The sequence below is a fragment of the Choloepus didactylus genome, chromosome 16 (assembly GCF_015220235.1).
Source record: "Choloepus didactylus isolate mChoDid1 chromosome 16, mChoDid1.pri, whole genome shotgun sequence".
NCBI lineage: Eukaryota > Metazoa > Chordata > Mammalia > Pilosa > Megalonychidae > Choloepus > Choloepus didactylus.
The window spans coordinates 14,643,655-14,654,206 of record NC_051322.1 but is presented as its reverse complement, the minus strand read 5'-3'; the positions used below and the strand labels follow the sequence as shown (position 1 = coordinate 14,654,206).

Below are 10,552 nucleotides of genomic sequence, written 5' to 3'. Positions count from 1 at the left end.
CTTATCCATATAATGAGTTTAGAGAATAGCTCCAGGCCAAAGGTAAGGACCATCTTGATACTTTCTGCACATGTCTTGTCTTGGGCATGCATGTGTGGACCTTAGGATTTATGCTTTAATGATTCCAAATGGCCTCTCTTATGAGATAGATGAGATAAAGCTAACAAGGAATCACATGATGTTCTCTTTTGATTAATTCATTGATAGGTTGCACTTTCCAAAATTTAAATGTGAAAAATAAAAGGATGACATTCATATTCATGGACATATTCTTTGCCACATTTTTACAAGAATGATTTAGGATTTTTGAAGTATTATAAGCGGCTGGAAGATATGCATTATTTCTCACCCATTAGGAATCAAAAATAATAATTTTATATTTCTTTAATATAATTAAGATAAAAATAGTAACTAATATGTATTCTGTGCCTATTACAAACTTTGCCTACTTTTTCACTTAATCCCCATGAGTACTTGATCAAACAGAAATGATTCTCATTTAAAATAGAAGAAACTGAGGTTTTAAAGGTTAAATAGATCCCCCAATTTAATTAGAAATTAATAGAAAAATAATACTTTTAATAGACTGTTAAATCTGCCTTTTACCAGTAATAAATAATATTTATTCTTTTCATTTTCATTAAAACTATAAGACACCCATGCACCCCTGAGATGGGCAGCAACTCTAGAATGCCAGGGCCTGCCTTACCTTTGATATTTGCCTTAACTAAGTACAACTGAACAGACCCAACACCACAAACGCAGCTTTTAAAAGGAAAATATACATTCTTTTGAGATATATTAAATATCTGGACTAGATATAGTGTTTTGGAGTCTGTCAAAAAGTTAGACACCGAAAAACATAAAACTTATTTTAGGCCAAAAGCTTAAAATGGAATCAACTACATCAGTAATGCCATCTGGTAACTTGATGGCCTCAAATTCTACTCTGCTCTGCAAGCCCAGAGGGGAAATAGAGTGATTTTCAATAATGCTGCCAAGAAAAAAAATGGACTCAATTCTCCCCTGCATCTCAAGGAATAGGGGTTTCTTAAACAAACACAAAGGAAAGAATCTCTGCCATTTCCTATCCTTCATACATCCAACAATTGAATCTTTCCAAATTGGATTTACAAAAATCACAAAGTTTTACATAAAGCAGAACTATCCCACCCATTCTGTTTTTTTGCAAACCTTTAAAAAATGTAGAACTCATATTTCAAATCAGTACAGAAATAATGGATTTTTAAAAAACTTGCATTGGTATAAATGTCAGGTATTTGAAATACTTAATATTTAGGAATATTAACATTTGATTCCATCAAATCATTAGGAACTATGAGAAAGACAGAGAAAAATACTAATATATGATAGAGCATATACTTTATGACATATGACATATAGAGAGCAACATCAGTATTCCCAATAGCAAGATTTTATTGAGGATTTCAGATTTTCTAATCAACATTTTCAGTACTTTCATGGTTGAACTCACTTCATACTTAACAAAAATAACTTAATGTGGGTAATGAATATTATCCTTATTTAACAGGTAAGGAGATCACAACTGAAGTAAGAGATAGGGTTAGAATTTGACCTCATTGAATTTTCCTGTATCTTTCCCCAAAGCCTAGGGAATTCAATATTACACAATAGTGTGTGTGCATGCATGTGTGTGGACACACATGTATGCACATGTAACATGGCTTCACCAAATTACGTGTACAGGTATACCTCGGAGAGATTGTCGTTTGTCCAGACCAAACCATAATCAAGTGGATATTGCAATAAAGCAAGTCACAGGAGATTTCTGGTTTATTCAGTGCATATAAAAGTTATGTTTACACTACACTATAGTCCATTAAGTGTGAAACAGCATAATGTTTACAGAAACAATGTACCTTAGTTATAAAATACTTTATTACTAAAAATTTCTACCATCATCTGAGCCTTCAGTGAGTCATCATCTCCTTGCTGGTGGATGGTCTTGTCTCGATGTTGATGGTGGCTGACTGATCGGGGTGGCAGCTGCTGAAGTTTGGGATGACTATGGCAATTTCTTAATATAAGACAATAACAAAATTTGCCACATCAATTGATTCTTCCTTTCATGAAACATTTCTCTTTAGCACGTGATGCTGTTTGATAGCAATTTATCCACAGTAGAACTTTTTTTTTCAAAATTGGAGTCAATCCTCTCAAATCCTACCACTGCTTTATGAACTCAGTTTATGTAATATTCTAAATCTTTTGTTGTCATTTCAGCAATGTTCACAGAATCTTTATAAGGAATAGTCTCAAGAAACCACTTTGTTAGCTCACCCATAAGAAGCAAATCCTCATCCATTAAACTTTCATCATGGAACTGGAGCAATTCAGTCACATCTTCAGGCTCTACTTCCAATTCTAGTTGTTTTGCTATTTGTTCCACTGAAGTCAACTTCTTCCAAACTCCTGTGACTATTGCTATTTTGACCTCCTCACATGAGTCACATTCATTCTTAAGGGCATCTAGAATATTTAATATTTTCCAAAAGGTTTATCAATTTATGATGCCCTGATTCATCAGAAGAATCACTGTCTATGATGTCCATAGGCTTATGAAATGCATTTCTTAAATAATAAGACTTCAAACCAAAGTTACTCTATGATCCATGGGTTGCAGATTGGATGGCCTAGATGGCATCTTCTTCCAATAGAAGGCTGTTTTGTCTACATTGAAAATCTTTTGTGTAGTGTAGCCACACAACCTTTTCAATTTTCTTAGCTAGATCGTCTATATAACTTGCTGCAGATTTTACGTCAGCACTTTAGGTTATAAAGATGGCTTATTTCCTTACACCTTTTGAACCAGCTTCTGTTAGCTTCAAACTTTTCTTATACAGCTTTCTCATCTCTCTCAGCCTTCACAGAACTGAAGAATTAGGGCCTTGCTCTGGATTACGCTTTGGCTTAAAGGAATGTTGTGGCTGGTTTGATCTTCTATCCAGACCACTAGAATTTCTCCCTATCAGCAATAACGCTGTTTCACTTTCTTATCATTTGTATGTTCACTGGATTAGAACTCTTTTTCTTTATATTATTTATAAGGCTTTTTCTTCTTTTTTTTTTTATTGGAATTGTTCACATACCATACAACTATCCAAAGATCCAAAGTGTACAATCAATTGCCCTTGGTACCATCATACAGCTGTGCATCCATCACCACAATTAATTTTTTTTCAAGTTTTAGAACACTTTCATTACTCCAGAAAAGAAATAAAGATAAAATGAAGGAAACTCAAATCCTCCCATATCCTAAACACCCCCCCTCCATTACTGAGTCATAGTTTTGGTTTAGTACATTTGTTACTGTTGATGAAAGAATATTAAAATATTACTAACTGTAGTATATGGTTTGCAATAGGTATATATATTTTTTGCTATTAACTTCTAGTTATAGTGTCATATTTATTCTAGTTCATGAAAGAGATTTCTAATATTTGTATAGTTAATCACAGACATTATCCACCACAAGATTCACTGTTTTATACATTCCCATCTTTTAACCTCCATCTTTCCTTCTGGTGACATACATGACTCTGAGCTTCCCCTTTCCACCACCTTCACACATCATTCAGCACTGTTAGTTATTCTCACAATGTGCTACCTTCATCTCTGTCCATTTCCAAACATTTAAGTTCACCCTTGTTGAACATTCTGCTCATAATAAGCAACCGCTCCCCATTCTTTAGCCTCGTTCTATATTGTGGTAACTTATATTTCATGTCTATGAGCGCCCTAGGTTTCACTGAGTTATACAGTCCCAGCTTTTATCTTTCCTCTTTCCTTCTGGTGTCCCACATGCTCCTAACTTTCCTCTTTCAACCATGCTTACAGTCATCTTTGTTCAGTGTACTTACATTGCTGTGCTGCTATCTCCCAAAATTGTTTTCCAAACCTCTCAATCCTGTCCTTTTCTATCTGCCTGTAGTGCTTCCTTTAGTGTTTCCTGTAGAGCAGGTATCTTGTTCACAAACTCTGTCATTGTCTGTTTGTTAGAGAATATTTTAAGCTCTCTCTCATATTTGAAGGACAGTTTTGCTGGAAATAGGATTCTTGGTTGATGGTTTTTCTTTTTCTGTATCTTAAATATATCACCCCACTTCCTTCTTGCCTCCATGGTTTCTACTGAGAAATCCACACATAGTCTTATCAAGCTTCCTATGTATGTGATGAATCTCTTTTCTCTTGCTGCTTTCATCATTCTCCCTTTATCTTTGATGTTTGATAATCTGATTATTAGCTGCTTGGCATAGGCCTATTCAGATCTATTCTGTTTGGGGTACGCTTTGCTTCTTGGATCTGTAATTTTATGTCTTTCATAAGAGATAGGAAATTTTCATTGATTATTTCCTCTATTATTGCTTCTGCCCTTTTTCCCTACTCTTCTCCTTTGAGGACACCAATGACACACATATTCCTGCATTTCATTTTGTCCTTAAGTTCCTGGAGATGTTGCTCATATTTTTCCATTTTTTTTTCCTCTCTGTTCTTCTGTGTGTAGGCTTTCAGGTACCTTGTTCTCCAGTACCTGAGTGTTTTCTTCTGCCTCTTGAGATCTGCAGTTGTATGTTTCCATTGTGTCTTTCATCTCGTGTTGTGCCTTTCATTTCCATATATTCTGCCAGTTGTTTTTTCGAACTTTCGATTTCTACCTTATGTACATCCAGTGTTTTAATTATATGCTTCATCTCTTTTGCCATATTTTCCCTAAACTTTTTGAATTGGTTTAGCATTAGTTGTTTCAATTCCCGTATCTCAGTTGAAGTGTAAGTTTGTTCCTGTGACTGGGCCATAACTTCATTTTTCTTAGTGTAGGTTGTAGTTTTCTGTCATCTATGCATCTGGTTTACCGCAATCTGATTTTCCCAGACCAGAACAGGCTCAGGTCTTGAAGGAGGAAAGAGTATCCTGTTTCCCTGAGGGTGTCTTATAAGATAGGTACACCCTGTGAGGCCTCAAGTCACTGTGCTTTTTAATTTCAAAAACAAAACAAAACAAAATAAAACAAAAAAATACCCAACCTTTTACTTTTCATTCACAACTCTGCTGTTTGTTACAAGAGGCTTAGCTTTTGGCCTATCAATCAAGGCTTTCAACACACCTTCCTCACTAAGTTTAATCATTTCTAGCTTTTGATTTCAAGTGAGAGATGTGTGACACTTCTTTTACTTGAACACTTAGAGGCTCCTGTAGGATTATTAATTGGTCTAATTTAAATATCATTGTTTCTCAGGGAACAGGGAGGCCCAAAGAGAGGATGAGAGATGGGGGAAGAGTTAGTCAATGGAGCAGTCAGAACCCATACAGCATTTATTAACTAAGATTGCCATCTTATATTGCTGCATTTCGTGCCCCTCCCCCCAAAAATTAAAATAGTAACCAAAAGATCACAGCTCACCATCAAAATTTAATAAAAATCAAAGAGTTTGAAACATTGTGAGAATTAGAGACACAAACTGATTACATGCTGTTGGAAAAAAATGGCACTGATAGACTTTCTTAAACAGGGATGCCACAAACCTTCAGTTTCTAAAAACTGCAATGTCTGCGAAGTGCAATAAAGCCAAGTGCAATAAGCTTAGGTATGCCTGTATATATAAATTCTGTGTGTGTATTAGTGTGTACAATTACAATAAACATAAGAGGTTCTGAAAGTGATTTACAACCAGGAAAAGATAAGTTAAAAATATTGCGATACCAAGATACAATTTTACACACATTGCATTGCCAAAAATCATGTAGTTTGACAGTACTAAATATTTGAAAGGATGGGTACGAAGCATTAAAAGAATGTGTGTCAACAGGAAGGTATTTATATGGCTGGCAGGAGTGAAATTGGTACAATAACTTTTGAAAACAAATTGGCATTGCCTTGTATGGTGATTAAAGAGCTGTGCACTGCAGAAAAACATGTTCTTAATCTTAATCCATCCCTGTGGGTATGAACCCATTGTAAATAGTACCCACTGAGGAAATTATTTCAATTAAGTTGCGACCCAACTGAACGGGGCTGGGTCATACTGCTATTATTGGAGACCTTGTAGAAAAGGTCACAGAGAAGCCAGAAGCTGGAAGTTTCAAGGAACTTGGCAAAGAAAGGAGAAGATGCCGCATAAGTATGGCCATGTTACAGAAAAGCCAAGAAGATAAGGACCCTGGGAGAAGGCAACCTTCTAGCCTCTGAAACCATGAGGCAATAAATTTCTGTCATTAAGCCAACCCATTGCATGGCATTTATTTTAGAAGTCAGGAAACTAAAATACTTTGTAAAGGGAGCATACCCAACCCCTTTGTAGACATAGGAAACACTCCTGTATTTTTAAATTAGGAGTGATATATAAGACTTTCCATGGGAACACTGTTGATAATGAGGGAAGAATGTCAGAACTAACTTAAATACCCACTGAGGAGATCAGAGCTAATCACATATGCTACCTACACACAGTAGAATATTATACAGTAGTAACACTGAATGTTATACAGGCCCATATTATAACATGGCTGAATTTTATTAAGATAATATTTGGTATAAAAATAAGTCACAGAAGACATAGAATATGTTAATTTTAATAAGATTTAAAACAATGTAAACAAAATAATACTTTGTTTTTTAAACACAAATACATACATTTACATATATATTACAAATACTTGTATACCACAATTCAGCAGATTGGTTACCTTAGCAATGAATGCAGGGACGAAGGCTCCCTGCTTGCAAACAAGTTGATGCAACTTATTGGTAATTTTAATTGATGGGTTCCATGATGGGCCTTGCTTGCCTGTCTATTAATTATATATATATATATATATGTGTATATATATGAATTAAAAAATTAATGAAAAAAGTGGGTAACAGTAATTCAAGGGTGAAATATAATAGTTTTTAATGAAATAAGATTTATGATGTATTCTGTGCATCTGAGCTACCCACCCACCCCTCAAAAAAAAATGTATGGGGGGGAGCGGAGTGGGGAAAACAGCAAGATTGTTTGAATCCAAATTTCCAAATAGCTTGGGACTCATTTCATGTCGGATGAATACACACAGTGCCTGTGATGAGATTTAACAACAGCCATTCTTTCCAGATCTGTGAGCGATGTCGGATGCATGACATCTGCTTTATTCTCAGTTCACCCAAAGTTTTGCCCTTTCCCTATGTCCAGTGCCTCAAGTACAGTTTGTTGTTTATATGTATCTCAGACTTTCTTAGGTGGTTCCCAAGAAACAGATTCTTCGGTGGAAGTTTGCATCCAGGAAGTTGCCTTGTAACTGATCTTGAGGACAATGCCTCTCTCTGAGAGAGTGAGGGAAGCAGGATCTGGCAAAGAGAGCAGGTGAAATGGAATAATAAATGGTGCAATGAGACAACCTACCGGGAGTTCTGCAGCAGGTTAGCCTTTCAGACTTTTCCTAAGTTGAGACAAGAACAAGGGACTTTGTACTTCTCTATCAGCTGGTCACAGATGTTGAATTCCTCCAGGGAGGTGGTTGTAATTTGTTAAGGCACCTTCCATTAGCAGACAGCAATACCTGGAGAGGGGCTGAGCTGCAAGCTCTCAGTACAGAAAGTCACAGTGGTTGGGGGATGAGAGTCTGGACCTTAAAGCAGGGCCCCAGGCACACCCCCCCCCCTCTATTGCACACCTGAAGGGGTCTTCAGTTGTGTGCAGGGACCATGGCTCATCTACCTTTCTATTTGCCACAGTGCCTAGCATTGGGCCTGAAAGCTTGGCTATATTATTATTCATAATAATTGTACACTCTTTGATATTTAAGACTTTAATAATAAAATATTATTGCAACTGTATCAACTCAGCAAATTCAATAAATTTATTTTTCCACTTACCCCATAAAAGGTTAAATATTATAAAAACCTAGATAGTGGCAGAACTATAGTACTCATGTTCTTCTATGTTCAACTCTAGTGTTGTTTTTATAAAATAAAATAAAATAAACTTGGGTTAGAACAAAAATCAAGACAGTGACTTTGGAAGAGCTTAAGAAAAATAAATGGCAAATTATCACCCATAAAATGTGTGACAAACAGATCAGCAATGAGAAACCAGCTAAGCATCTTGCTGCTCAGGTAAATGTACCCTCAGAGAAGTAAGTCGTTGAGTATATGTTCAGAGATAATATACCAAAAGTCAATCCACCTCTAGCTCTCCATACAGCATTGACTATATTCACACAGTAACCTTTTAGGAAGTAATACTCACAGTAATGAAAAAAAAGAAAAACCCTTTCTGAAGAGTAACAATCTGAAATAAAATACATGGAATTAAAAAATCAAAGCAGCAATTAAAAAAATACAGAGGAAAAAAAAAAAAGGAAGACAAAGAACATACATTCCCCAAATAACTATGTCAATAAAGAACTGAACAATTCATAAGGGAAAAAAAAATCAGAATAATAAAAACATACTACAAAACATTTCTTTTTTAATCAAGAGCTCAAAAAAAAAAAAAAAAAAAAAAAAAAAAGAATAAAATTCCAAAGGATTAGTGGCAACAGAGATAGGGATATAAAGTGAGGTGGCATAGATGAGCATAGGGATGTGAAATGAAAATAAAATCAAACCAGAAATAACTGAAACACTATGAAATTAGACATTCTTGAAAACCTAGGTTGTTTGATTTTAGAAGCAGTAATTTTAACTGGGAAATAACAGAATTAAAATTATTTGAAGAAAATGAAAGGTTTTTTACAGAAAAAGTAAAAATATTAGAATAGAAGAAAACAGTAAAAAAATTCCTTAAAATAAAAGTTGTCAGACCAAAATGACAAGAATATTTAGTTTAAAAGGATGAAATATGAGCAAGCAAAGGTGATATATCACATTAAACACATCCATTTTGTTAAAAATTGTAGATTTAGGCATACAGAAAGAATTGTAAGGACAGCTAGCCATCATTTCCTAAGCATCACCTATACAGGGAAATTGACCAATGAAATTTGGACATCTGTGCTGGGAGAGTCAAGGATAGAGGGCAGTGGCATGATGTATAAAGAATTTCAAGGAAGCAAAGTGTGAATGCCTCATTTAGGCAAAATTAATTGTCATTTTATTAAAAATTAATAAAATTTCTCCAATATATAAGAACACGTGTAATTGCTATTTCATGAGAAATAAAAATTGAAAAGTCACTAAATGATATATGGAGTAGCCATGTTATAATAAATTAAGGACTAATTTCCTTAATATATAAAAAGTTCTTAGGTATCAATAGAATAAAAGAATGACATTTAAAATTGAAAAAGAAAACAGAAGTTCAGAAAAAATAATTAAATAGGTAAATGCACAGAGAGAATATGGCTGACAATTCTATGTGTGCATAATAATTCTGCTTTCTTCATTGGACAAACTCCTTCCCCTTACCTTAGTTTTTCCCATACGTTCAAAACCTTTTGCAGGCTCCAGGCCTCATCTGGGCAGGCAAAGAGATTGTTTCCAAATCTTAAAGGTATCCGGGAAGGTTGGGCTTTAGTACCATGAAAAATTGTGACTATGAGACCTAAAATTCACATTCAAATTTTTCACGTGTTGTAGACCCACTGGTTCTTATCATGACACATTAATTTAAGCACATCCTTCAAAGCATGCATTATTTTTTCCCATTGACAGCATAATCTAAAGCCATATAAAGGAAAAAAGAGTTCTTTTATTTAGCAAAGTTTGTGGCCTTCTCCTAGAAATACTGAATCTCCATTACTGAACTGAGGGTATTGTGTTTCTGATAATAATAATAATAAAAATGCTTTTTCAAATACTTTCAAAGTTATGTTATTGTGACAATTCAAAAAAATTTGTATAAAAACTTGAGTACATGATTCTATTATATATAGTTTAATAAAAAAAATTTATGAATTATCAATTTTTTCCTTAAAATTATCTCATGATTAAAATCAGAACTTACATTTTCAGAGACAAAATCCACATTATATTAGCTTCTTTTAGTATAACTGATAGTGTGCATCTGTAATTTATTTTAATTCTACCTTCTAGCCAATGGGAAATGAGAAGTGTTGACACTTAGCATCTGTATGATTGACTTGCTACTGAAAATATGATACCCAAATTGGGGATGAAGAATTTTAAAAATTCTAGTTTCAAACATTTTTCAGTAATGTAACTGGTGCACTTAATAGAATTTAGGCAATGAGACTAAACATATATTCATAGCTGAATATACCTCTCTTCACATACTGACAGATATGTTATAAAACCTGTAAAAAGCAAAGTCTGAGAAAATTATACGACTAGAGGTTTCTACTCAGCACATCTCCAAAAGGACAAGTGTATTTAAGAGAGATATATAAAATAAGTGTATTCATTTTTTCCCTTGATTGGATAGTCATGCTCTCCTTTAAAATAAAACAAAATACAACAGAACACAAATTCTGTTGTGTCTACATTGTCAAATGGCTAATTTCCTAATCTGATAGCATGACATGAGAAGCAGTCCCAATTTAGCCTTTATTCTACCTTGCCAGCTTCAACTTA

The 10,552-nt window shown here is 34.4% G+C and overlaps 1 pseudogene; it reads right to left on the bottom strand.

Moving 5' to 3' along the window:
* Nucleotides 1-1,945: 1,945 nt before the first annotated feature.
* The window catches only part of LOC119511230, an 88,963-nt pseudogene continuing 80,356 nt past the window's right edge, over nucleotides 1,946-10,552 (bottom strand).